General features: G+C 39.3%; 1 protein-coding gene across 2 annotated transcripts in view; it reads left to right on the forward strand.

The window, feature by feature from the left end:
• The window catches only part of HDAC9 (histone deacetylase 9), an 841,916-nt gene that overhangs the window by 180,417 nt on the left and 634,519 nt on the right, over positions 1-26,980 (forward strand). The gene's annotated exons all lie outside the window — the stretch shown is intronic.

Here is a 26,980-nt window from a genome sequence, read left to right on the forward strand (position 1 = left end):
CCTTAGCTTCTATTGCACCGTATTCTAAACACCTTCCTTTGTAACTGTCACCTTGTGCCGAAGTCTATATTTTTAGCCTTTGAGCCGAGCTCAAGCACTGTATTTAGACATCTGACTTGAAGACTAAAATTTGCTCAGTGAGCAGAACAAATGTTCAGAAAATAACATTTCAAGGTTAGAGTTAGTGTCCTGAATAAGATTCCTTTTCTTCTCTTTCTCCCTATTGAATATAACATAAATAATGTACCCTGACGGGCTTTTAAGATAAAAAAAAAGTCAGTGAATAGCAGTGAACTTGGAGAGGGAAGCGGGAGTAATTAAAAATTGAAGGGGCTTCTGTTGAACAATTGTTTGCGTGAAACTAAGTACACGTTTTATTCTCATTCAGGAGGAGTATAGATCTTAAAAGGATTTTTAAAAACATATAGTAAAGCTTTTAGAAAAAGGGCCAAAAATTAGCCTACAGCAACCTTAAGAAATATTGGAAGAACACACGCACGCACACACACACACGCACACGCGCACACACACAATGTCATAATATTCCTCTCAGAATGGAGAGAAGACTCTTTCAATATTGCTTATGATTATAATAATTGTAGTTATCGAATTTTGACCATTTACAATATGCTAGTCATTGGGTGAAGGCCCTTTCTAGAATTGACCTTATTTAATGTTCACAGTACTCAATGAAGTGGATGTTGTTAGCCACGTTTTACAAATGAGAAAATAAGGGCAGAACATTTAATAACGTCCCCAAGGCTTTATAGTTAGTGAGTGGCAGTATATTATGGATATTTCTCAGGAAAAGCCCAAAATGATGCCCAAGACACCCTACTGTTGAAAATAAAAACATCTTGCTTCTTAGGGGAATAAGTGAGAGTTCTACATCATTATTATTATTCTTAAACTTCACCTCTCGGGCAGTCTATATATTGTCTGTCTATGAGGATTTTTTTTTTTGGCTAATCCCTTCACCTTTTTCAATGAGCCCCCTTACACCCTCTCCTCTGACAGCTGTCAGTCTCTTCTCTATCTATGAGTCTGTTGCTATTTTGTTAGTTTGTCTTGTTCATTATAGTCCACGTATAAGTGAAATCATATGGTTTTTTTCTTTATCTGACTGGCTTATTTCCCTTAGCATAATATTCTCCAGGTCCATTCATGCTGCTGCAAAAGGTAGTCTTTTTGTGGCCAAGTAGTATTCCATTGTGTAAATGTGCCACGGCTTTTTTATCCACTCGTCTCCTGATAGGCACTTGGGCTGCTTCCAAATCTTGGCTAATGTAAATAATGCTGCAGTGAACACAGGGATGCATATATTCTTTCCAATTAGTGTTTCAGTTTTCTTCACATATATAGGGGTGGTCAAAAGTAGGTTTATAGTTGTGAGTAACATTCTTTTGAGTTAATAAAGCTATTGTAGTTATCGTAACCTGCAAGTCTTTTTCTGTATGAACAACTGTAAGCCTACTTATGCCCACCCATGTATTTCCAGAAGTGGAATCGCTGGGTTATGTGGCAGTTCCATTTTTAATTTTTTGAGATAACTCCATATGCTTTCCACAGTGGCTAAACCAATCTGCATTCTCACCAGCAGTACACAAGAGTTCCCTTTTCTCTACATCCTCACCAACACTTGCATGTTGATGCATTGAAGATAGCTATTCGGACAGGTGTGAAGTGATATCTCATTGTGGTTTTAATTTGCATTTCTCTGATGATTAGTGATGTTGAGCATCTTTTCATATATCTATTGGCCATGTGTATGTTCCCTTGGAAAATGTCTGTTCGGGTCCTTGGTCCATTTTTTAAGAGGATTGATTTTTATTTTTTGGTGTTGTATAAGCTCTCAGCAATCTTGAAAAAGAAAAACAAAGTTGGATGAATCACACTACCTGATATAAAACTATACTATAAGGCCCTAGCAATCAAAACATCATGGTACTGCCCTGGCCAGTATAGCTCCGTAGTTAGAGCATCAGCCTGTGCACCCAAGTATCATGGGTTCGATTACCTGTCAAGGGCATTTAGCTGGGCTGTATATTTGATTTCCACCCCTAGTCAGGGCATGTGTAGGAGGCAACCAGTCGATTTGACCCTCTCACATCAAAGTCAGTCTCTCTCTCTCTCCCTTTCTCTCTCTCTCTCCCTTTTATGCCTTCCACTCTCCCTAAAAATTAATGAAAAAATATTCTCAGGTGAGGATTAGCAAAAAGAACACAAAAAACAAAAACAGCATGGTGCTGGCATAAAAACAGACACATAAGATCAATGGGACATACTAGATAGCCCAGAAATAAGTCCACTGCCCTCATGGTCAATTAATATTTGAAAATGGAGGCAAAAACATACAATGGGGTAAAGATAGTCTAATCAGTAAATAGTGTTAGGAAAATTGGACAGATATGTGCAAAAATGATACTAGACCACCTTCTTACACTATATACAAGAATAAATTCAAAATGGATCAAAGACTTAAATGTTAGAATTAAAACCATAAACATACTAGAAGAAAACATATGCAGTAAAATCTCAGACATTTCTCATAACAGTATTTTTTTCTGATCTAACTCCTTGAACAACAGAAACAAAAGAAAAAATTAATCAAATGGGATTATATCAAACAAAAAAAAGGTTTTGCATAGCAAAAAAAACCATCAACAAAATGAAGACAACCACTCAATGGGAGAACATATTCACTAATACATCTGATAAGGCATTACTGTCCAAAATTTATAAAGAACTTATCCAATCTCAGTTTTTAAAAATGTATTGTGATATATGTCAATAAGCAAGATCTTGGCTAAAAATAATCACCTTAGCAACAAGATTAACCATGCTTACATCAGTGTAAAGAGACTACATTTGGGATTGTTTCTTTTGAAAGACGTGCTGCATGATACTATGCTTATGAGGTTTTCATGGCTCCTTTTATTCTGGGCAGTTGGTAATTTTGTTGTTCACCTGGGGTTCCCCAACAGTGTCAAACTAGCAACTTTCAAAGCTGCAAACATCTGATTTTGTCATCAAAAATTGAAATATACAATTGAAAGGAAATATTTCGTTCACATTTGTATAATGTTCCCATTCTGAAGAATTGAAATGAATAAACTTGAAAATATATTTAGGGGATCAAGCTCCCATCAGCATATAGACTAATATTGGAGAAAGAGTGGGTTTCTTTTCGAAGTAAACACTAGCATTATTGTATGTCCTAACAAGGAAGGTACCATCCCCAAATAGTGTATCAGAGTTTCCACACTAATAACTATGATTCTAACAGTTTCCTTCTACACAGTCTGTTGGTACATTTTTATAAATTCCAAAAAATCACTGGTAATTACAGAATTTTTAATGTGTATACATGTGTATTTTTAAGGTTCTATTTTGTATGATTTTTAAAAGCTGTTAGCTTATTTTAACAGGATGTTATGTTTGGTGCCTGGAAGAATCAGCTTTGAAACATTTCTAATTAAATATTTCTAATTTGGGTGAAATTAAGTTTTTATAGGAGTAAAGTGTGATCCAATTCTTCAGCAGATTGAAGGATAAGATTGGATTATAAGAAGAGAGGTTTTATAAAGTATTTCTTAAACTTTAGAGGAAGTTAATAAAATAATTTTATTGAATTCCAACATGACTCAGCTTCTAATATTAATTTTGTAAATAGGAAAAGGGTGATTAAATTATTACAGGGTATTTATTTTTAAGGTTAACTTTATTATTATTATTTAGCTCAGAGGGAAATCTACTTTTTACCTTTTTTAAAGCCCTCAGTCTCTTTTAATGGACACACAATTAGAGTGCTTTCTGTATTATGCATTCAGTCTTAGATCCTGACTGTGGTCTACCTAATAAAGGGGATAAAATAATGACCTATATATCTGGAACACAAGATAATAAAATCCAATTACTTGAGTACATCTGTATTCCGTCTTGCAGACAGCCTGATTTTTAGACCTGGTCTTTTTTTTAAAAAAAATTTTTTTTAAATTTTTATTGATTTCAGAGAGGAAGGGAGAGGGAGAGAGAGATAGAAACATCAGTGATGAGAGAGAAACATGATCAGCTGCCTCCTGCACGCCCCACACTGGGGATTGAGCCCACAACCTGGACATGTGCCCTGACTGGGAATTGAACGGTGACCTCCTGGTTCATAGGTTGACGTTCAACCACTGAGCCACACCGGCCAGGCTAGATCTGGTCTTTACACAGTTCTGGCCATGGAACAGAGTGGACCATTGGAGAGGAATTTCATTTGTCCATTTTAACTGTGGTCCGTTCTGAATGTGCTCAGAGAGGTTTGCACAACTACCGTCCTTTAATTTTCAAAAACAAAGTATTCCTTCTATTGCTTATTTCTTACTGTAAAACTTTACATGTTCATTTTGGAAAAATAACAAAAGTATTGAAAAGTTAGATGAAAAAATATATGCACCAATATAGATTTTTTTCCAGTCCTGCAAACTGTTTTTTTCCCTTTATTTTACTTTTTCCATCACCATTTATCCCCCCTAAACCCTTTTCCATCCCCTCCCCATCACCACACTGTTGTCTGAGTCCATGAGTTTTTTTTCTCTTTTTTTACTTCTTTGTTTAATCCCTTCTCCCTCCCCAATTACTGCCCCCCAGCCCCCAAGCTGTCTGCCTGCCCTCTATCTATGAGTCTGTGTCTGTTTGGCTTGTTACCAGAGAATTCTTGTTAGCATGTTGGCTGGCACTCCAGAATCTATTCTGTATACTCCCCATATACTTACTTTTACAAAATGGATCAAAGTACTTGGTCATCTGCTTGTTACACTGAGCATCCTGTCTTTGACATTACATAGTCTATAAATGACGTTACACTTTTTTAGCAACTACCACCTAGATCAGTGGTTCTCAACTTTCCTAATGCCGAGACCCTTTAATATAGTTCCTCAAGTTGTGGTGACCCCCAACAATAAAATTATTTTTGTTGCTACTTCATAACTGTAATTTTGCTACTGTTATGAATCGTAATGTAAATATCTGATATGCAGGATGTATTTTCATTGCTACAAATTGAACATAATTAAAGCATAGTGATTAATCACAAAAACAATATGTAATTATATATGTGTTTTCCGATGGTCTTAGGCAACAATCTACCCCCAAAGGGGTTGCAACCCACAGGTTGAGAACTACTGACCTAGATCATGTCAACCTGCAGACAAATTGTTATGGTCTGAAATGTGTTTGCCGATTTTTTGAAAAAGGAGATTTCACATAAAAAAATCCAGATGTCTACTTTCTCTTGAAAACTGGGAAGCGCTGCACTGCTCCTAATGGGCCTGGCATAGTGGGCAGGAGTCCGTGGTGGCTGTGGGTGGTGGCCGCCCTCGCTGAGCCTGCACTCTGCGTTCAGCGCAGCCTCCTTCGCTCCTCCACGGTCCGGCCTGACTCCCGAAGCCAGCTGAGCTTGCACGGCTAGTGGCTTGTCTAGGGTAGTGGTTTTTAAGGCCACTAGTGGCTTGTCTAGGGTAGTGGTTTTCAAGGCCACTGCTGCACTGGCTCCTCAGGCAAGGGCTGGGAATCTGTGGGTATGTTTTCTGGATGCTACAATGCTTTGGAGCAGCCGTGGGCAAACTACGGCCCACAGGCCGGATCCAGCCCGTTTGAAATGAATAAAACTAAAAAAAAAAAAGACCGTACCCTTTTATGTAATGATGTTTACTTTGAATTTATATTAGTTCACACAAACACTCCATCCATGCTTTTTCCGGTCCAGTTTAAGAACCCATTGTGGCCCTCGAGTCAAAAAGTTTGCCCACCCCTGCTTTGGAGGGTGCTGCTGGTATTTAGTGGGCCAGTCTCATGGAGATGAGGGATCTTGTAATGTGAGGGACAGGGCTGTACCTGGAAGAATTTTTCTCATGTCCTGCATTTTCAGATATGCCTTTGGATATTCATGTGGGTGAAATACCTGTTTATAATTATTTGAGCCTAGAAACAAAATCTGTTGCACATATAAAAATTGATTTTATTCAACGTAGTGTACACTGGATTTTCAAGGATTACGACTACCATGTGATTTCATGTTTTATTATTAGACACTTTACTGTGAATTAATTGTCCATTTGGAAAACCATGTCACCGTCAACAATGTAACTCATGGTACCTGAGTAACCAACACACACAGCATTATCAGTGTGTGTTTGAAGTTCCCTTGTTCAATATAGAAAAAAGGAAAGTTGAGATGCCTTTAAAATCTTACCAGTTCTTATGTGAGAATAGTCATCTTACTTCATGTTCTCTCTTTGACTGTAGTCTGTGGTTTGCCTTAGCATGTCATCTGGACTTCAGTTAATCTTATTCTTCTTTTATTTTATCATGTGCCTGTAAGTCTGGTTGATTCTAATTTCAGCACTAGATTGTATTCTGATGTCCACTCACCCTCCAGTCTTTCACTTTCCTGCCTTTCTTGTAAGGACTAGCTTCTTATTACTTCTCTTCAGTCCTTGCTTACTTATTGATAGTAGGGCAAACATTGGAGGATTGCCGGGAGCCGGTCCATGCTTGCTGTTTCAAGGGACCTGGAATATATGGCATACTGTTCTTAATATGTTTGCTCACCTTCTTGGCACTATGTGTTTTAACCAAGGTCTCTGAGAAAGGTTGTTTTCCCCAGGTAGGGATTTTCCCCTGAAGTTAGGGAGGGAATAAAACCCCTCAACTAAGTGCCAGGCGGGTAATTAATCCCTTTAACTACGAACAATCATGCTTAAACTACATAATCTTTTCTCCCTGGAATGGAGATAAGAAACGCCCTAACCTTTGTAATAGAGATTGATAGGATTGAATCAACTGGTATAAATACAGTTGTAACAAGACAGAAACACTCAGAACTTAGAACAGAATCAAGAAGACAGAACCTACACGGAGCCTAGAGACAGAAGAACTTCGCTGGAGAGAGCATGCCGGAGGATCCTGGAGAGGGACTGGCCTCGGAGCCTAGAGACAGAGCCTAGCGGGAGAACATGGCAAGGGATCCTGGACTGAACCTGACTACAGAGATTGGCAGGAGAACCTGACTGGAGAGCCTGAGCAGAGCCTCTCTGGAGATCAAGACCAGAACTTGGCTGGAGATCCTGGCTAGGCTGCTGATCAACTGAACGCTGTCTCCGTGTCATTCCTTCTTCGCCGACTCCGTCCACACCTTTGGGGACCCCTGGACCTGCTGGGGTTGGACCCCGGCAGAGGATCTCTTACATCTGTGAATACCCATGCCTGGGAGCAATTTATTAATTAAAAAATACTGTATAGAGGTTGGATTTTGAATCTATATGTTTCATTTTAAGAATGAAAGACATTGCAAAATACTTGTTTTAAAAGTGGGGCTTTGGCCCTAGCCAGGTGGCTTAGTCGGTTGGAACACTGTCCCATACACCAAAAGGTTGCAGGTTCAATTCCTGGTCAGGGCACATACCCAGAATGAAGATTTGATCGCTGGTCAGGGTGTGTGCAGGGGCAACTGATTGATGTTTCTCTCTCTTTCCCTCTCTCTCACTCTCTCCCAGCCTCTCTAAAAATCAATAAAATATATTCTCAGTTGAGGATTAAAAAAATAAGTGGGGTGTTTGCTTGATGAGTTTAACCTTCTAGGTGAGCATAGAGGACATATGTAACTCCTAAAGAGGGTCACAGTCTTCTAGAATGACATATGTCGAACTAATTGATGGCTGGACTTAGAGGAGAAAGAAATGTGCTCTAGGGTTTCAGAGAGAGGCACGTTGGCGTGCGGGGTGGAGGAGAAAGGCTTCTGGAGGAGGCTGAGGAGGTGTCCTGAGCGGAGGGGTCTGGGGAGGCTGCATAGAGCTTTAGCGAAGGAGAGAAGGAGTGTAGTTCTTTCTTCTTTATTTTTTTCTCCCCTTCTTTCTGCCCTGGAATCTGTCTTTTCCTCTTCCTTCCTTGAAGCTTCGAAGCTACAGATGTGAGTGAGAGGGACTGAAGCAATTTAGTCATGCATGTGAAGTATTGATTTTAGGTATTTGGTCTCACCGTAAACTCAGACAAATATAAAGATGTGATCTTGACGGCCGATAACTATGTACTTGTTGCTTTTCAAGAGAAATTGGAGGTGGGATGTCAGAGTAAAGCATCGCTTGTATTTCCCTTTAGTACACTGCATTTTCTTAGTTCTAATTAGAAAACAAATGTATGGAGATAGAAAATACATGCAATAGCTCTCCAAAGTTTTCCCTTTACTCATTTATTAGTGAGGACTATTGAGTGAGGGGGGAGGGGGGAATACTAGGAAGGGAAGGGTGACAGTAGTCAATTTCTAGTTTCCTTAACCTGCCTCAGTTTTCCAAATTTAAGTCTTTTGGCAACACCATCATCACATGTGAATAAATAAAAACTGCTCTGAAGGGACGTTTTCTTAGCCAATCAGAGGCAAGGGTTAATGAGCCTCTGGTGATGGTTTGGTTTCAGACATTCTTTTCCCTCATGTCATAATCCTTAGATATGGTGGGACACTCCCTCCAAAGTGATTACTCCAGATTTAATCCAAATGCCACCCATTCAAGTAGCTCAGAAAACTGAAGGATGTAGGGTTCTGGGGTGACAGTGTTTTGTGTGTTGCAGTCTTTTTGCAGTTGTATCAACATATCAAAAGTACTTTATCTCTGTGACATCTGTCTTAGGCTCAGTACTTTCTTCTTGTTTATTTCAGATCTTTACAACTAGAAAGCAAGTGGCTCCTAGCTTCTTTAGAGGATGTTATCTTCCTCAACAGAGGCACATATCTGCCACATTGTCCTCTGTTTTCATTGCTAAACTTCAGAGGAAGAGAATGGTCAGAGCCAGGGCCCCAAGTTGTGGAAGTTTCTATATCTGGTAAACTGGCTCCATTCCAGGGCAGAATAATTTATCAACAGACGAAACACCAGCTACTTCCCACACGTCCTCTGATTGCATTAAAAAGCACTCCCCTTCCACCCAGCTGACTGAGTTTGCTTAGAGTATGCAGTTGACAGACATTCTCTCCCCTCCTACTCCTCCTCGTTTTGTTGAATTGCTGGCTTCTGTAGTCTATTAGGCTTCTTATTAATAGTAATAAAACGTTCATTCATTAACTGTCTCATGCTTATGACCTAGATATTGTCACTCTCTTTCCCCTCAAGTTATGCCTTTTTTTATAAAGTTGTGCTATAGCAGGAAACTGAGCTGGAAAACTGATTTTGTGTTTGTAGCATCAGGTACTATTTAACCAGAGGGAGGGACTGATAAAATTAGCAAGTTGACTAACCACTTCCCTTCCTGGTGGCTCTTTAATATTATAACGGATACAGAAAAGTTCAGAAGGACTGGGCTGCTTTTCGAAACCATAGAGCACTCTGGCCAAGAAGGAATGCACAACAGAACCGGTAAGTTTCTTTCTTTTGATTTGTTAAGAGAAACGTGAAAAGGATACTGGAGTGGAAATTTTAAAGTTTGACTCTGCAAATAGTCTGGTAATTTATAGGCTGTGGAAAGATAAACCTGTAAGGAGGGGGGAAGCAAAAGGTTTTGCAGTCAATAGCAGTAGTTTCAACAACATTAGAGTGACTCTGGGAATGTCTTTATTGTTCCAGATTGACAAGATTAAGACATTTTGCAGGGAGGGTTTTTGTATTAGGAAAGTTTTTGTTTTTAATTTAAAAAAATATATTTTCATTGATTTCAGAGAGGAAGGGAGAGGGAGAAAGAGGTAGAAACATCAATGATGAGAGAGAATCATTGATTGGCTGCCTCCTGCACACCCCACACTAGGGATCAAGCCTGCAACCTGGGCATGTGCACTGACCAGGAATTGAACCCTGACCTCTTGGTTCATAGGTTGATGTTCAACCATTGAGCCACACTGACTGGGCATATTAGGAAAATTTGTGAAAAAATATTTCTACACTCTCAGTTCTCATAATCTAGGCTAGACTTGCCAGTAAAGGCACTGACTTATTGACCCAGAATGTCCCTCTGGATCTTGAAACAGCTTAAGATCTTCAGTGATCTTTGTGGTTGAAGTTTTTATTGGTTGTAACTTTATGTTGTTGAAAATCTCAAACACAAACAGAAGTAGCGTGAACATTGTATAGATTTCACAGGGGCCCATCACACAGCTTCAAACTAGGGGCTCATGCTATTTCATCCATGCCTCTGGGACATCCTTCCTCGCTCTAGTTGAATCACAATATTCGAAATGGACCCATTGTGAACATTGAATGAAGAGGCCTGGAATCTCATAAAGGCTCATATCATTTCAGTAATACGGTTTAAGAGAAATATTGTTACAGAAAATTCAACTGGGTTTCCAATGGTTATTTTACCAGTGTGAGTGGGACTTGAGGATAGTAGTTAAGATTGTGGATTAGGGAGCCAGACTCTTTGGGGTCAAATTTTGTTTCCATTGCAATCCTGTGTCCCTGTGGAAGTTTCCTAACTCTTCTATGCCTCAGTTTTCCTCACTTGAAAATGAAGATAATAACAGTCCTGATGGTTCAAGGGTAGGAATCAATGAGACCATGTCTATAAAGACTTTGCGACTTGCCTAGAACAGGGCGTTCCCTGTAGGTTAGCCACAGAACTGTTTGCTGAAGTTATTAGAGTGATAGTGAAGATGAGATGTTTTTAAACAGAAAGCCAAACCTGTGTTGGTGCGCACTTGGTTTTCTTCTGACCATTGTTTTTCTCCTGATTATTTATTTGATGATGTGAGGCTAGAAAAGTCTCCGCTGTAATGTCTTACTTGCTCCTGGGCCCCGAGAAACTCCCTGCTCCTGCTCTTCCCCACCAGCGCCGAGTTAACTCTCCCTGAAAACAGTGTCAGAGCTCCTCTGTCCACCCTCTCCCTTTGAGCAGGAGGGAGTAGGAATCTGTCTCAGCTCACAGACCAAGGAGCAATTGATCTGAGGGAGGAGCCATGAGCTCCTGTCGTCCCTGGGGCGGGGGGGTAAAGGGAACATGGACTGTTGTTGGGTTTAGGCAAACCAGCTGGGCCTGGCAGGCTGCCTCACAGCCAGGCTCTTGTCCTTTCCTCTCAGAGACAGAGAGGTCTCCAGCCTTGCCTTAGCCTTCCAGGAGCACAAGTGGCCCAGATATTTTTGATTTTTTTTTCCCCTTAGTAATGAAGATGACACATTTCTGAAGATGGCAGGTGGAGAGGTGAGGCCCTTCCCTCGTTTATGACTTCTCTTTCGAAAGAATAAAAATAAGAATGGCTGCTATTTACTGTGCATTTACTACGTGCCTGGCGCTGCACTGGGTGATGTTCTCATTTAATCAACCTAATGTCCCAGTGTGACACTTACTGTTCATATCTTCATTTCGGGAGGGAAACTGGGGCATGAAGAGATTAAACAATTTACTTTGGTGATCCAGCTAATAGGAGAGAACCAGTATTTTGTTCCAGGTCTGTTTGATGTAACCACTTCTTAGAGCATTTGTCCATAGCAAGTCAGTTTATTCATACATGTGCAATTCATACATGTGAAGGTGAAAGTCACCAATATTCCTTTAAAGCAAACTGAATGGAAAAGCTTTTGTCTAGCAATAGCTTTCCCACAGTGAATTCTCATAATGGCTAATTATAAGCTGGAAATTTGTCATACATCTTGACAAATACAGAGGATGGTGGGCCGGGGGTAGAGTTACCACTCTAATGAAGCAAATATTGAACCGAGAGGGTAAAAAAACAAGAAATGCTTTTTAGTAGATTGACTATGCCTCAGTGGTGGATTTTGCTTTTAAGGCCATTTGTCTCCCTTGAGTTTTCGTGCACAATGGGTGAAATTCATCTAAGTCAATTTTCAAGAACATGCAGTGCTATTGTAAAATAAATGATAAACACGGATGTGCTGCCTAAATTAAAATGGGCTGAATCTTCTGGGAGGTGCTGGAAAGAACTGGGACATGCAGTCAGACATTGTAGAAACCTGGAATTGACTTTCAGGGCTTTTTCTCTTAGAGTGCTGCTACAACTGTAAAAATAGAACCAAATGTGTGAATGAAGGGAGAGGTGAATTTCACAATTTTGGAGAATACCCACCCCCTCCCCAGTGGAGTAATGGTGCTTTACAGTTTTTTCTCCTTAACTCAAAGGGACACTGTCTGGAGCAACAAGCTAAAAGTGAAAACATCAGATATAAAATGATTGACTTCTCTTATCAGGCAATCTGATACGATCCCCAATCTTTCATTGTTATCGGTCCTTCCTTGGCTACAGTAGTTTTGTCATCTTGATAGGATCAGACAAGTTTACTTACAAGAACATTGGAAGAGATTTGAAATGCTGCTATCTTTTTGCAGAGAAGGGAGGCGATAGGTGGAGTTGAGGCTGCCGGGGACAAGGGGAGAGCAAGGGAAATACAGTGGGATGGTTCATCGTTTTAAGGCACCCTTACATCCTTCAACATTGAGAAAACAAAGAGGCTATTTAGTATTGACGATTACAAACCATTTTTCCCCCAGAATTCTTCCAACACCTCTGATTTGGAATTTGTTTGTTTCTTGTTTTGTTTTGTGATGTGTGTGTGTGTGTGTGTGTGTGTGTGTGCATGTCTCTAAGGTCTTTATCTCCTCAGAACACATCATTCATAACTTTAAAGTAGGATTTAAGGTTGGAAAGTCCGTATTCGTCTGTGGTTAGAGACAGGTTCAGAAGTGCCATTTAGCGGGTCAGGCCCCCTGCTTTGGGACTAGTGTCATTTCTGATGGGCTTAGTGATCCGCCCGATGGCTGAATGCTATGCCCTCACACTTCCAAATCCACCCTTTCTCTCCTAAATCCTTAACTTTTGTCACTGCTTAAATGTTTTATTAAAAGTTTTGAATAAATAAAGCGTTATTTTTTTGAGGTGAGTTCTCTCTCTCTTTTTTTCTTTTAACCATTTAGTCACCATTTTTTAGTATCTACCCTAGAGATTCAGAGATCAGTCACCACAGTGCTACCCTCAGAAAGCTTACCCATTAGGCTAGTGGGTGAAGCAAAGTTGCATGAAGTCAGTGAAGCTACCGTTCATAAAATATATTCTGGCTTCACTGGACTAGCTACATGGGAAAGGCAGTGTGTGTGTGTGGATAAGAACCCGGGTTCTGAGGTTAGAGCGCCGTGGTTCAAATCCTATTACTCTGTGTTTGGCGGTATTTTACTAGCCTCATTAAGCCTTGATTTTTTTCACCTGTAAGATAATAGAGATCATAGGAGTGCTGTGAATTATATGACATGATTGATCTATGTTAATATTAATGTAACAAGGCATGGATGCATTTGGGTCATCAGGGAAAGACTCTCTCCAAAGTTCACTTGAAGATGAGCCAGAGTGCCACAGAGAGACCCTTCTAGTCACCGGGAACTGCATATGTGCCAAAGTGGTAAAGCGTTGGCTCCTCTGAGAAAGAGAGGAAAGGCCAGCGTGGGCGAAACCATGGAAGAAGGGGAAAGTTGCTCAGAGGTGTCAGCAGCAGAGTCCAGATTGTGCCGGGCCCAGTAGGTCATGGTAGGGAGGTTGCATATTGTTCTAAGTGCAATCAGAAGTGATTGAAAGTTTACACAGGAAGTTGCATGATTTGAATACTATTTTTAAATTAGTTGCAGAATAGAGACTAGATTCTCAGGGAACAAGAGCAGACACTTCGATTGGTAAATGCTGACAGTAGGCTGATCCAGAAATGATGGTGGCCTGGGCTAAATGGTGCCTGTGAGGTGAGAGCAGTGGACAGAGATGTGAGATCTTGTATAATCAGTACACTTAGAAAATAATTAGGTATGAGGGCGAGGGAAGTGCCAATCATGATCCTATGACATGAACAGCTGGGTCTAGAGAGATTGCCTACCTGATTATGGGGGAAATTGGAAGAGGAGCAGGCTTGGACATCTCAATTGAAATGCTTTTGAAACGTTCAAGGGAATATGTTAGGGAGGCAGTTGACGTCATGTAGATGGTATGTGAAGCTATGGAATTAGATGTGATCAACTAGGAAGATGATACGAAGTGAGAAAAGCTGAAGGCCCAGTGCTCATGTGGGAAACTCCAAAATTTGGAAGTCGGGTACAGAGAAGCAGTCAGTAAAGGCGATGGATAAGTAGTGGTCAGAGCTTAGGGAAAACCAGAAAATAGTATTCAGGGAAAGGGAGTGATTACCTATCTCCAATGTTAATTAAAAGCTAATAAATTATCGCCCTGGCCCAGATAGCTTAGTTGGTTGGAGCATCATCCCATATACTGTAAAGGTTCTGAGTTCGATTCCTGGTCAAGGGCACATACCTAGGTTGTCAGTTCAATTCCCAGTCAGGGAGCATGCGGGAGGCAACCAATCAATGTTTCTCTCTCACATCAGTGTTTCTCTCATGCTCTCTCTCTCTTTCTCTTTCTCTCTCTCTCTCTCTCTGTATCTCTCCATTACTGTCTCTCTAAAAATGAATAAAAACACATCCTCCGGTAAGGATAAAAAAAATCTAATAAATTATAAAAAAATATTATGGGATTTGGTAACATGGAGCTCATTGGCATATAATAAATAGGTAGAAAATATAATTTTTTTAAAAATGTTTTTGCATTTTAACATATTGACAGTTTTACCATTGTCTAATTGAATAAATGGATGTAAACTAATACTATTTAAGAGTCATGTTAGTTTCCTAGTGTGAGTCTTTATACGTTTCCTTATTTTATTTTCATGTAACTATAACATTCAAGGAAGTAGTGATAAACTATTTATGCTTGGCTACATTTAGTTTCCTATAGTGTAAACAGTTTGAAATCAGCACTTTCTCCACATTTGTATTTCCCATATTAAGGCCTCTGGGTAGTTGCTGAGGGCACTCTTTGGGGCGCCATTCACATAGTGGTTCTCAGCTGGGGACATTTTTAATTTTTATCTCTAGGTGATGTTCGGCAATGTCTGGAGATATTTTTAAATGTCAAAACTAGAGACAAGGTATGCTACTCTAATCTAGTGGGAAGGGAGCAGGGATGCTGCTAAATAGTCTACAATGCACAGAACAACTTCCCATAACAAAGAATTATTTGACATGAAATGTCAATAGCACTGAGCCTGACATGATGCAGAGCTGTTCCGAGCTGCTAGGAGGCATTAGCAACAGTAGTTATTCAGGAGAGTCGGTCTGCAAGAGAGTGGGGATCTCCCACTGTTTTTCATTGTCTACCAATACGTTTATGTGGTAGTAGTGGTTTAAGTGGTAGTAGTCTTTGGATTTTTTTTCATCTTGAGACTTGGTAGAAATAAGTGAAAATTAAAAGTAAAGTGCTTTCCTCTAAACTGCCTCTGCAGAACCAATTTTCAACAGACTTCATCTCTATATGGTTAGAAAAAGAGGGCAGTGCTCCACCCAATGGATGTTAGACTTTCTACATCAGAGCTGGAAACTTTCAGTTCCTGTGCTAAAGTGCATGTCAGGGAAGTTTAATATTTAAAATTAATTTTAAAATTTATTAGATTGGCTTAAACAATCCCATAATGGTCTAACTCTTCCTTTAAAAATAAACACTTTTATTTTCACTGTATTGTAAATTAATTTACATATCTAAAATTGTGTGTATAGGTGTGAATATAATAAGTTTCTAGCTACTCATAACCAACTTAGAAATGGAATTAACTATTAAAAATGAGGCCGCCTGTGTGTCTCCCTGCCCATCCTCTCTCCCTTTCAGGGGAGACACAATTCTGAACTTTTGTTTATTTTTTCATTAACTTGTATTAAAGTTTTACTACATATATATGTATACCTAAGCAAGGTATTAAATTAGAGTTTTTAAAATGTCTGTCTATGAAATTAGACCATTATCTTATACCATCCATAAAAAGAAACTCAGAATAGATTCAAGACTTAAACGGAATGCCTGAAACTATAAAACTCCTAGGGGAAAACTTCATAATATTAGTGTTGGCAATGAGTTCGTGTATATAACACCAAAGGCATGACAACAAAAGCAAAAATAGACACGTGAGACTACATCAGACTAAACAGCTTCTGCACAGCAAAGAAAATATTCAACAGAGTGAAAAGGCAACCTAGAGAATAGGGGGAAATATTTGCAAATCACGCATCTGATAAGGGGTTAATATCCAAAATATTCAAGGAACTCCTACAACTCAATAGCAAAGTAAAATAATAATAAATAAAATAATATAATTAAATTGGGTAAAGGACTTGAATAGATATTTCTACAAAAAAGACATATAAATGACTAATAAGTATATGAAAAGATGCTCAGTGTTGCTAATTATCAGGGAAATACAAATCAAAATCACAATGATATGTCACCTTATGCTTGTTAAATGGTTATTATAAAAAACAACAGAAATAACAAGTATTGGCAAGGAAGTGGAAAAAACTGGAATCTTTGTGAACTATTGGTAGGAATTTGAAATGGTGCAGCTGCTATGGAAAATAGTATGGAGGGTCCTCAAAAAATTAAAAATAGAACTGCCATATGTCCCACTTCTGGGTATTTATCCAAAATAATTGAAATCAGGATCTTGAGGAAACATGAGAATTTCCATGTTAATTGCAATATTTAATTCGCAGTAGCCAAAAGGTGGAAAAAAACCTAGATGTCTATCAACAGTTGAATGGGTAAAGAAAATGTGGAATAAGAGGACATTTTGATGGTAGCCAGATGGGAGAGGTGTTGAGGTGGGTGAAAAAGGTGACAGGATTTAAAAGTACAAATTGCTAGTTACAGGATAGTCATGGGGATGTTAAGTACAGCATAGGGAATGCAGTCAATAATATGGTAATAAGTACTAGATTTATTGGGCTGATCACTCATAAGTTACATAAATGTCTAATCATGGGGTTGCACACAAAAAACTAACATAATATTCTATGTCAACTGTAATTTAACAATTTAAAAAATATTTTATTTCTTTTTGAGTGACACCCCCTCCCCCAAAAAAGAGAAAATGTTGTATATATCCACTGGAATATTATTTAGCCATAAACCAGAAGGAAATCTGAGCATGTGCCAAAGCAAGGATTAACTCTGGTTAACCTAGGTCAGTGGTCAGCAAACTCATTAGTCAACAGAGCCAAATATCAACAGTACAATGATTGAAATTTCTTTTGAGAGCCAAATTTTTTAAACTTAAACTATATAGGTAGGTACATTTTTATTAACTTAATTAGGGTACTTCTAAGGCTTAGGAAGAGCCACACTCAAGGGGCCAAAGAGCCACATGTGGCTCGCGAGCCGCAGTTTGCGGACCACGGAAGGTGGAATAAGCCAGTCACAGAAGGACAAAGACTGCCTGATTTCACTTAGATGAGGTATCGAAAGTAGTCAAACTCATACACAAAGGAAGAATAATGGTGGTTGCTGGGGCCTAAAGGGGGAGGGAAATGGAAGTTGCTGTTCCATGGGTATAAAGTTTGAGTCAAACACAATGAAAAAGTTCTGGAGATCTTGATGTATAACATTGTGCTTATAGCGAACAATACTATTCTATTACATTGGTTAAGTGAGTAGATATCATGTTACATGCTTTGTGTTCATTTGTCTGTTTGACCACAGCTTAAAAGTGTCTATGAACTGGCAAGAGGAAGGGTGGAAAGAATAAAACAAGCCCAATGACTGAGAAATGTAGGCAGGTACCCGGGAAGCCTCGCACTAAGGGTGGGACAGTGACACCATTAGAAAGAAGTGGACAGTTTTAGAATTCTGTATCTGTGGATCAGGGAGGACCCTAAGGTCAAGATGATGGTGTTTTAAACATGGGGGTAGAATGGAAGCTTTATTAACAGAAGCACAGAAGGGGGCAGGGGATGAGACACACACTGAGTGAGATGAAGTCGCATGCTGTGCCTTCCTTCAGGAAGGTGGAGGCGCCATGTTGTTCATTATCGGGACTTGGACTTTCCCTGTAGGGCAGGACAGCTAAGACTTTGCGCTCTGGGGCAACCCCAGATATCCAGGAAGGGATATAGTCATTGTTGAGATGGCAGAACAAGAGATGGATATTTGAGAGAATTCGTGCAGAGTTCAAGCTGAAGCCACATAAAGGAAGAAAAGTAGGGATAGAAGGGATATTACGTTTGGGGAAACGTCATGGGTAATGGTGGGATTGAGAAAGAAACATTATGACCTTTTCTGTTGCTTTTTTGCTTATATTTATTTTTAAATCTTCTGTCAACTTATTTAGATTACATACGCTTTCTCTGCCTTCCTGTCTTTACATTGTGCATTATTGTAGTGGATGGACATTAAAAACTAGGTCGGACTAAATTTCCTCCTCTTTAAAATAAGAAGTTGGAAGAGATAATGTGTAAAATCAATCAAAAACATTTTCTCTGCCTTTTGAGCATCTCTCCCTTCAACCTTCCTGTGCCTCTTTCCTCCCTCTTAGGGCCTACGCCTGAGGGATTCCACTCTGCTCTTTCCTCCCTCACACCAAATTTCAATGTTACAGTTCACCATTCCTTTTCCTCACAGGCCTGCTAGTTAGTAATGCTAATGTGTTAGGTTTGTACTGTTCACAGTAATTCACAATACGCTATTATTGGCCTAATGTATTCACTCCCAGATGGCATCTTCGCTGGGGGCTGCATTGCCTGCACCTACAGTGATGCTTAATGGTGAACTATTCAGGTACCATGGCAGGTGTAAGCCTAACAGGTCTATATTAATATTACTTATTTTCACAAGTACTTTCTGGTCCATATTTATCTAACCTTTGTCAACCTAATATTAGATATTTAAGAAAGACCTAAAATTTATTACGTGAGATGATTTTCCAAATAAATTTTTACTTTTATTGTGATTAACATTCTTTTCTTCAACTTGTACTTGAATTGATTGTCTAGGTTCTTAATTCTGTTTTTATGTGATCACGTTGCTATGCAGGATGTGATATAGTTGCCATATATTTAGGTATATGCTATAGCTGCCGGATATTTTTTAATATTTCCACATGAAAAGTTACAAAAACAAATTATAAACTGGCTATTTTAGATTTACCTATAAGAAAATTAAAATTTTATTAAAAACACTATACCAGAATTTCATGGTTTTGTAATAATATCATGAAAGAAAACCCAATGGGTGGGGGGGGCGAAGGTATTTTATATTTGCAGTTAGTATCAAATGTGGTTTTTTTAAAATATATTTTTCTTGAATTCAAGATGGAGAGGGAGAGATTGCAACACCAATGAGGAGAATCATTGATCAGCTGCCTCCTGTGCGCCCCCTGCTGGGGATGGAGTTCATAACCTGGGCATGTGCCCCAACAGAGAATCAAAGCATGACCTCCTGGTTCATTGGTCAACACTCCACCATGGAGCCACACCTGTGGGCTTATCTGATTTAAAAAAATATATATTTTTAAAGATTGGCTTCCTCCTGCACTCGCATTACCAAGGATGGAGCCCATAACCTTTTGGTGCATGGGATGATGCCCAATCAACTGCACCACACTGTCCAGGTCAGTGTCAAATCTATTTGATTCAAAATGATGAGAGTTAGATTTTAAACTTTTCCAGACCCCACTTTTCTCAAGTTTCCAAATGAATAAAGACATTTATGTAATTAAAATTCAGTTTATTAATAAAAACTGAATTCAGATGATAGTGATAGAACAGCCTCAGGTGTGTCACTCTGCATTTTAAAGTGATTTTAATGTTTATGCAAGAGTAAGACTTTTTAAAGGAAAATTTTATTTTAAAAAGTTATTAGCACCTTGGTTGTACAGCTTCTAGGATTTTTTTTTTTTTGTAACACTGCATAAAATCGCAAGCCCCTTTTGCTTCAAAATTTGACCTACTTAGAAAAGTTCTGATAATTCCAATGTAATATATTCCCTCCGTTTGGTAAGCGCCTTTGGGTAATGTATTGGAGAGGCAAGTAATCTCATCAAGAAGCGTAATGGACCCTATCACATTTCCAGATATGTTTTTTTTTATTACTTCTGCTTCAAATTTAGTTGTGTTTAATGATACCACACTTTACTGGCAAGGGTACTTTTCCAGTAGTTTAACTCTCTTTGCATACAAATGGTGTTTGGGGGACTGGTTGCCATTGCAGATATTTTCCTTGAAATGAGGTGACATAATTTGATTTTTTACAGGCAGGAAAAAAATGTTTGTTCATCTTGAGAGGCTAGAGAAAGAAAGGTTGTCCCTGAATGAAATGGACGACTTGACATGATTTGAAAAATGGGCTGGTGCCAGCTTGAGAACGCAGGACAGCCTCTTCCTGGTTGAAAAGTAGGACTGGCCTGGGAGGAAAGGAAGACTCTGGGTTCAGTCCTTCTGGGCTCTGCAGTGAGAGTGAGGAAGGAAAGGCAACCAGCCCACCTTCCCCTGAGCACTTTCCCGTGTTGATTCCGGTGAGCTGCATGTTTGAGTCATACATGTTAACATCTGAAGGCTTCTCAAGAGGTTCTTTTGAATTGTAAGATGTTTATTAACTAGACTTTTACCAAGAAAATACTTGAGGTGCCAAAAGTTATTAAGTTATTCAGGTATCACCCTAAAATTCAGGTCTTCCTCCTCCGAGAGCTGTCTCTCTGGATATACTGACTTTTCCAAGGAGTGTCAAGGCTAAGATCTGATTTTAACAGCTGGATGGCATGCTTTTATAAATATCACACTTGTTTTGACATACCAGCACCTTAATAAAGAAACATAATGAGCAGAAGGACCTATTAGAAGCTGGTTGCATAAGCCATTACAAAAATATATGTCATGCCCTGGTGGGTGTGGCTGAGTTGGTTGAAGCGTTGTCCCATGCACAGAAGGGTTCAGTTTGATTCCCAGTCAGGACACATACCCAGGACACACAGGGAGGCAACTGATCAGTGTTTCTTTCTCACATTGATGTTTCTCTTTCTCTCTTCCCCTTCCTGTCTCTCTAAAATAAATAAAAGCATATCCTCGGGTGAGGATTAAAAAGTGTGTGTGTGTGTGTGTGTGTGTGTGTGTGTGTGTGTGTACGTGCGCGTGCACGCAAATATATTGATATATAATGTTTTCTCTATAGTAAGCAGAATAAGATTATAAAGCAATATACAGAGGTTTTTATTTTACCAAAATGAAATTCAGAACACATTGATTCAGTTTTTCAGTTGGCAAATATCTTCATAAGTAAATATCTTTTTAAAAATATATTTTATTGATTTATTACAGAGAGGAAGGGAGAGGGATAGAGAATCAGAAACATCGATGAGAGAGAAACATCGATTAGCTGCCTCCTGCACATCTCCTACTGGGGATGTGCCCACAACCCAGGTACATGCCCTTGACCGGAATCGAACCTGGGACCTTTCAGTCCGCAGGCCGATGCTCTATCCACTGAGCCAAACCTGTTTCGGCATAAGTAAATATCTTGACTAAGATATTTTAAAGTTCTTGAACTATATACCACACAAACTATTCAAAAGAAATAAATAGGTTATATTAAAGTAGGCAGAGCCTTATCTTGTCTGTGCTTTCTAAAAAAGACATTTCCTGCATATTTTTGAAGACAAAGATGATCTCATGTATATAACTGACAAAAAGTTACTTTTAGGAGAACACAATCATTTTACTAATGGTTGTGAAACAACAGTTGAAAACTCTGAAATCGTGGGGTCTAGATAATATAATAAAGAAGCATTTACACAATTCTTCATGAACTATGCTGAGAAAAATACTGTAAAATAAAGAATTAAGTATAGTTAAAGAAAGTAATTTGTTTCTTTAAAACTGAAGTTAAGAAAGGCAAACCTTTCTGTCCTTTAAAGGAAAGCACCTTTCCTGCAATGCAATTAAAAAACAGAACTGTGTATTGCATATGCATTTGGAAGACTATATTATACTTATTTTGTGTGAAATTGCTTAAAAGAATAGTCCTTCAAGTTAAATATTCAACTGGACTTTCCAGCTTCTCAGTACAAGCATCAGAATTATATTTTAAGGTAATAAGATCATGAGCTATTGTCTTTGTGATTTTGAAGATGTAATGTCTATTTTCTCAGATGGAGCAGGTTAATCTAAGTATGGTAGTTGAAGTTGCATTTTATGGTAGAACATGAAGCTGTCTTTATTGTAACCTCCCACTGAATACAGTTATAGCCAAAAACACCTTATAGATTTTTTGCATGAAGTGACATAATCTTTTATTTTATTTCAGAGATTTATTTAGTTTTCATTTAGTATTCCACTGAGACAGAAAATAAGTTAATATTTTCTTTCATATTACTATCCATGCACTTAACTGTAGAAATAGAGACCAAGACGTTGACTCCTATTGCATTTGAATGTATGCGTTTACATATATAAAAATGTACAACAATAAACATATACATAGAATGTATCACCATCTTAGCTTTATGTATTACATATTACAGAGACCAAGGGATCAAAATAAATCTGCCCTCTTATTTCTCCGTCAAACAGTCATATTTAATAATGAACATTAATGAATGATGCAATGGGAAAAGGTCTATCTTGTTATTTAGAAGTTCTTGGATGACAAGGTCTTAACACACCTTTGTTTTCCAATTCTCTTTTCACTACCACAGAATTCAATATTTAGAAAAAAAATGGATTTTGTATAAATCTTCCTGTGTTATTTTTGTGTGCACATGCATTTGACTAAGTAATTCATTTAAATGTTTGTTAATTCTGAATTATATGTGTAGTTCTCTGAAATGTAAAATATTTGGCTATTAAGAACAGAGGTATCACCATCAGTTGGCAATTTCCTTAAGGGGAAATTTCTGTTCTAACTTTAAGAGCCCAAGTTGTAATTAAGTAGACAGTGTGCCCGTGATCAGTTATACTCCCCAGTCTGCTTGTTTGATTACACTCTTGGGTCCGAGCTGCTGTTTTATGCAGTTAATTGCCACTTGTGACGTGTGCCCACGTGCCCAGTTCTCTAATCGTGGTTCCAATGGGACTCACTTGACATATGTAGTTTTTATGCATCATTACAGCCAGGAAATGAGAAAAAATTTTAGATGATCATGTTAAATGTGTGATCGGGGGTGGAGGGGCGCAGTTTAAGTCATTGCTAACCTGTGTGGTGTGTTTGGAGTTGGGGGCGGGGACAGCATGGAAAGGACATTGGTCCCGAAGCCAAGATGATCTGGGTTTTAACATACACAATATAACTGACTAGCTGAGTGACATTTGCAAATTGACTTTACAATTTTGATTCTGTTTCCCTGTCTGTCATCTCTCCTTTGTAAGGTGGTAGCGAAGGTAAAATGAAATATTTTATGTAAATCTTGAACATAATCTTCTAGATGACATAGACAAATTGACTTTACTCTTTTTGTTTCATTTCCTCCTCTGTAATGTTTAGTCTGTAAGGTAGTAGGAAAGGTGAAATTAAATAATTATGCAAAACTAGAAACTATCCTTCTAGAAGGCATACTGTCTCTAGTAATTATTTGTTTGAATTAATTAAGGCACTTAGAATACTAGTTCTAATGAATATTAGTTCCATAAGTTTCAGTTTTCAGGGTTCTATATCTAGATGATTTATGTGCTCACAATACTGAAGACCAGATTAAGTAACTTTGTTTGGGGGGGGGGGGGGCGGTTCTAATTCACCACATATAAAATGTTAAGTGTGATTTTGTCAATTGATCTTTTCATGGCTTTTCCTAAGAGCATATGATTTCACTGGATGCAGTAGCATGAATTGGCCACTAAGAGACTGATGGTTTGTCATAGAAAGAGCAGAACAGGATTTAATGCAATTATTGAGTGTGTGGTATATGTATCTCACTGTAACAGAGTCAAGTCAATAGCATAATAAGCTGTTATGTTTTCAGAGATGGCAGAAGTGTAGTGATGGGATGAAACCTTAGATTTTTTATGTTAAAAACCCTCGGTATTGGAGTCCATGGCAGAGATTGCTAGCTGTCTACCAAAATCCATTCCCCTTGTTCCATGGGAATAAAACTGTAGCCGAGCACATAGCTAAGCAGCTGGGCACTGTAATTCCCTCCCCACCCCCCACCCCCCACCCTTGAGGTAGGTGTGACCACTGACGAAGTTCTCATGAACAAGATGTGAGTGATAGGTCACTCCTGGATCTGTGCTTTGAGAAATTCATTTGTTACTCTCCTTGCTCCTTCCCCTTCTCTTGGCTGGAACCTTAGATGGTTTGGATCCAGCTTCAACTCTAAGGTGACAAAAATGCTCTAGGAAATGTCAGGGCAAAAGGTGAAAAGAACATTGGTCTCAGAAGGCACTGCTAATCTAGAATGCTACACAAGAGAGAAATAAACTTTTCTGTTGTTTAAACCATTGCATTATTTGATTTCTTTGTTGTAGCAGCTTAATTTAAACCCAGACTGATACAGAGTCCCACAGACTAGGAGTCAGGAATCATTATCTGGCTTTTATGAATGGGAACTCCAAGGAATGATTACTCTCCCAATGTTCTAGAGCTGGTAATGACAGTGTCAGGTTACAAACTCAGATTGTCTGACTCCGGAGCTCACAATCTTAACCAATACCAGCAGCAGCTAGCACAACGCCAGGAAACACTAGGCATTCAGTACATACTAGCAGTGTTACTAGTTCCCTTGGCAAACCCTAGTTGAGAACTTGTTACAGGTGAGACGTAGGGATCGTAGGGATCGTGTTGTGGCCCACACTGTCCTTTTCTTCAGGTCTAGCCGGTTAATCGTGTGGCAGACACGACTGTGAAAACTAGCCATTACAGTGCAAATGTTGCATAGACATTGAAGAAGGGCATCACTGCGACAAAAAAAGAAAGAAATGTGGATTGTTGAACCTTAGAATTGAGACTCTTATCAGAGAAATTGGGGAGGGTCCTCTTCCCCACTGGGTCCTGGGGGTGGGGTCTTTACGACAGCTCCAAAAAAATAATTGTCTAAGACTGGCAAGGAAGGATGCGTGATTTTTATTTGCGTGGAATTACATCCCTGGATTTCCAGAGTCCCATTTCCCTGAGTCCAGCCATAAAAGAAATGTTGCTGGGGTTTTAGTAAGAAAGCTAGGAGCAAAGCCAGTGTCCAGTTTCCGTTCCATGTTGCACGGGTTGAGTTCAGCACCAGGGTAGTCACAGCCCATTCATCCATTGTGTGAAGCTGGGTCCGTGTTAGACTGCGTGGGAAAGAATTGAAGTATGCCATTTCCAGCCCCATGAAATGTGCATCCCTTTATGCGATACTCCTTTATCTCTGCCTCCTATACATTTATCCTTGGTTTAAGCACCCATTTCCTTCAGGGTCTTTCTAATGAGACTGTATATATTTCCAACAAAAATATATTTTGCCAGTGACAGTTTCTTCACCTTACTTACATAGTTCCAGAAACCGCTCGTTCAAATTTAGATACTGTTTCTGATGAAATGTTTTGACAAAGTAATACCAGCTTGATACTATTTAAAATATTTTGACAGATGGGGAAATTGTTTCAGTCTGAGTGGAGCAATACTCTATTACAGTATTTTGCCACTGAGGAAAAAAAATTAATAGTAAAGGTGGCCTCTCTGTTCCCAAAATAACATCCTTCCATTCTCCCCAAGACAAGAAAGACCTCCATTCAGTCATAGATGACAATATGTGTACCACGTATGTTAAGAATTCATGTAGTTTAAACAAGAGGGAACCTTTGAGGATTATTTCCAAACAGGGAACATGTATTGTTCCATAAGCAAGCGGAACCTGAAGAACTTTTAGGAATGTTTGTTGCTGTAGCACTTGATCGGAGCACTGTCTTGCTCTGGTGAGTGTGCTCTTTAATTAATGATGCTAAATCGCTAGGATTTAAAACCCGCTTGGTTGAAAAAGAAATCCTCAAACCCAGTGACTTTTATATCTTGAATATTTAGGCTGCTCTTGTAGGGATAAACCACAGGTAGTTCTTCTTTTCCTTACATTTAGCGACTGCATTGCGGAGAGGACGGGGCAGTGGTCCTCAGTGGCCCAGGAGAGTCAGCATCGCCTGGGAAACTTGTAAGAAATGCAGACCTTCAGGCGTCACACCAGGCCTCCTGCACCAGACACTGGTGCAGTCCAGCCTGCTGGGTTCTAACTAGCCTTCCCCATCATTCTGCTCGCACTGTAGTCGGATAACTACACAGATAGACTAGAGCAGTGGTTCTCAACCTTCCTAATGCCGCGACCCTTTAATACAGTTCTTCATGTTGTGGTGACCCTCAATTTCATTGTAACAAATTGAACATAATTAAAGCATAGTGATTCATCACAAAAACAATATGTAATTATACATGTGTTTTCCGATGGTCGTAGGCGACCCCTGTGAAAGGGTCGTTCGACCCCCAAAGGGGTCGCGGCCCACAGGTTGAGAACAACTGGACTAGAGGCTTTCAAAGTATCCCACAGAGATTCTTCAAGGCCTGCCTTGTGGAAGGAGAAGGAATTGGTGGGGAAGGATCAGAAAGGTTTTCCAATACCCAACCTCCCCTCGTCCCCAAGGCCACTCCCCCACCTTCTTCAGCTAAGGGAGCCTTGGATTTCTATTTTACATATCACGGCATTTTAGATAGTGTCCTGCCACTAAACAGTGCATTGGAAACCACTGGGATGCATCTTTGGAAGCCTACAGTGGTGGCTCAGAAAGGCTTCTCAGGGTGACAGGTCTCTTACTGCTCATAGGATTCCAACCAAGTGGCTCTGGAACTGGTGAGTAAAGGAAGAATTGGTCCGCGTCTCAGCCACTGCTTTATAGTCACCAGACTCCCAAGGAACATTGTGCAAATCAGATGGGAGTTTTATTTTTCAAGTTATAATGAGGAGCATAAAAAGTGAAACTATACTCATGTTTAACTACTCCCATTTTTTGATTGATTGCTTGATTTGCGAGAGAAAGGGAGAGAGGAAAACATCAACGTGGTGTCCCACTCACTTATGTACTCATTGGTTGATTCTTGTTTGTGCCCTGAAAAGAGATAAAATCTGCAGCCTTCGCCTATTTGGACGATAATTGAACCAACTGAGCTACCAAGCCAGGGCTCCTCCCATTTCTTCTTACTGTG

The sequence above is a fragment of the Myotis daubentonii genome, chromosome 10, assembly GCF_963259705.1.
Source record: "Myotis daubentonii chromosome 10, mMyoDau2.1, whole genome shotgun sequence".
NCBI lineage: Eukaryota > Metazoa > Chordata > Mammalia > Chiroptera > Vespertilionidae > Myotis > Myotis daubentonii.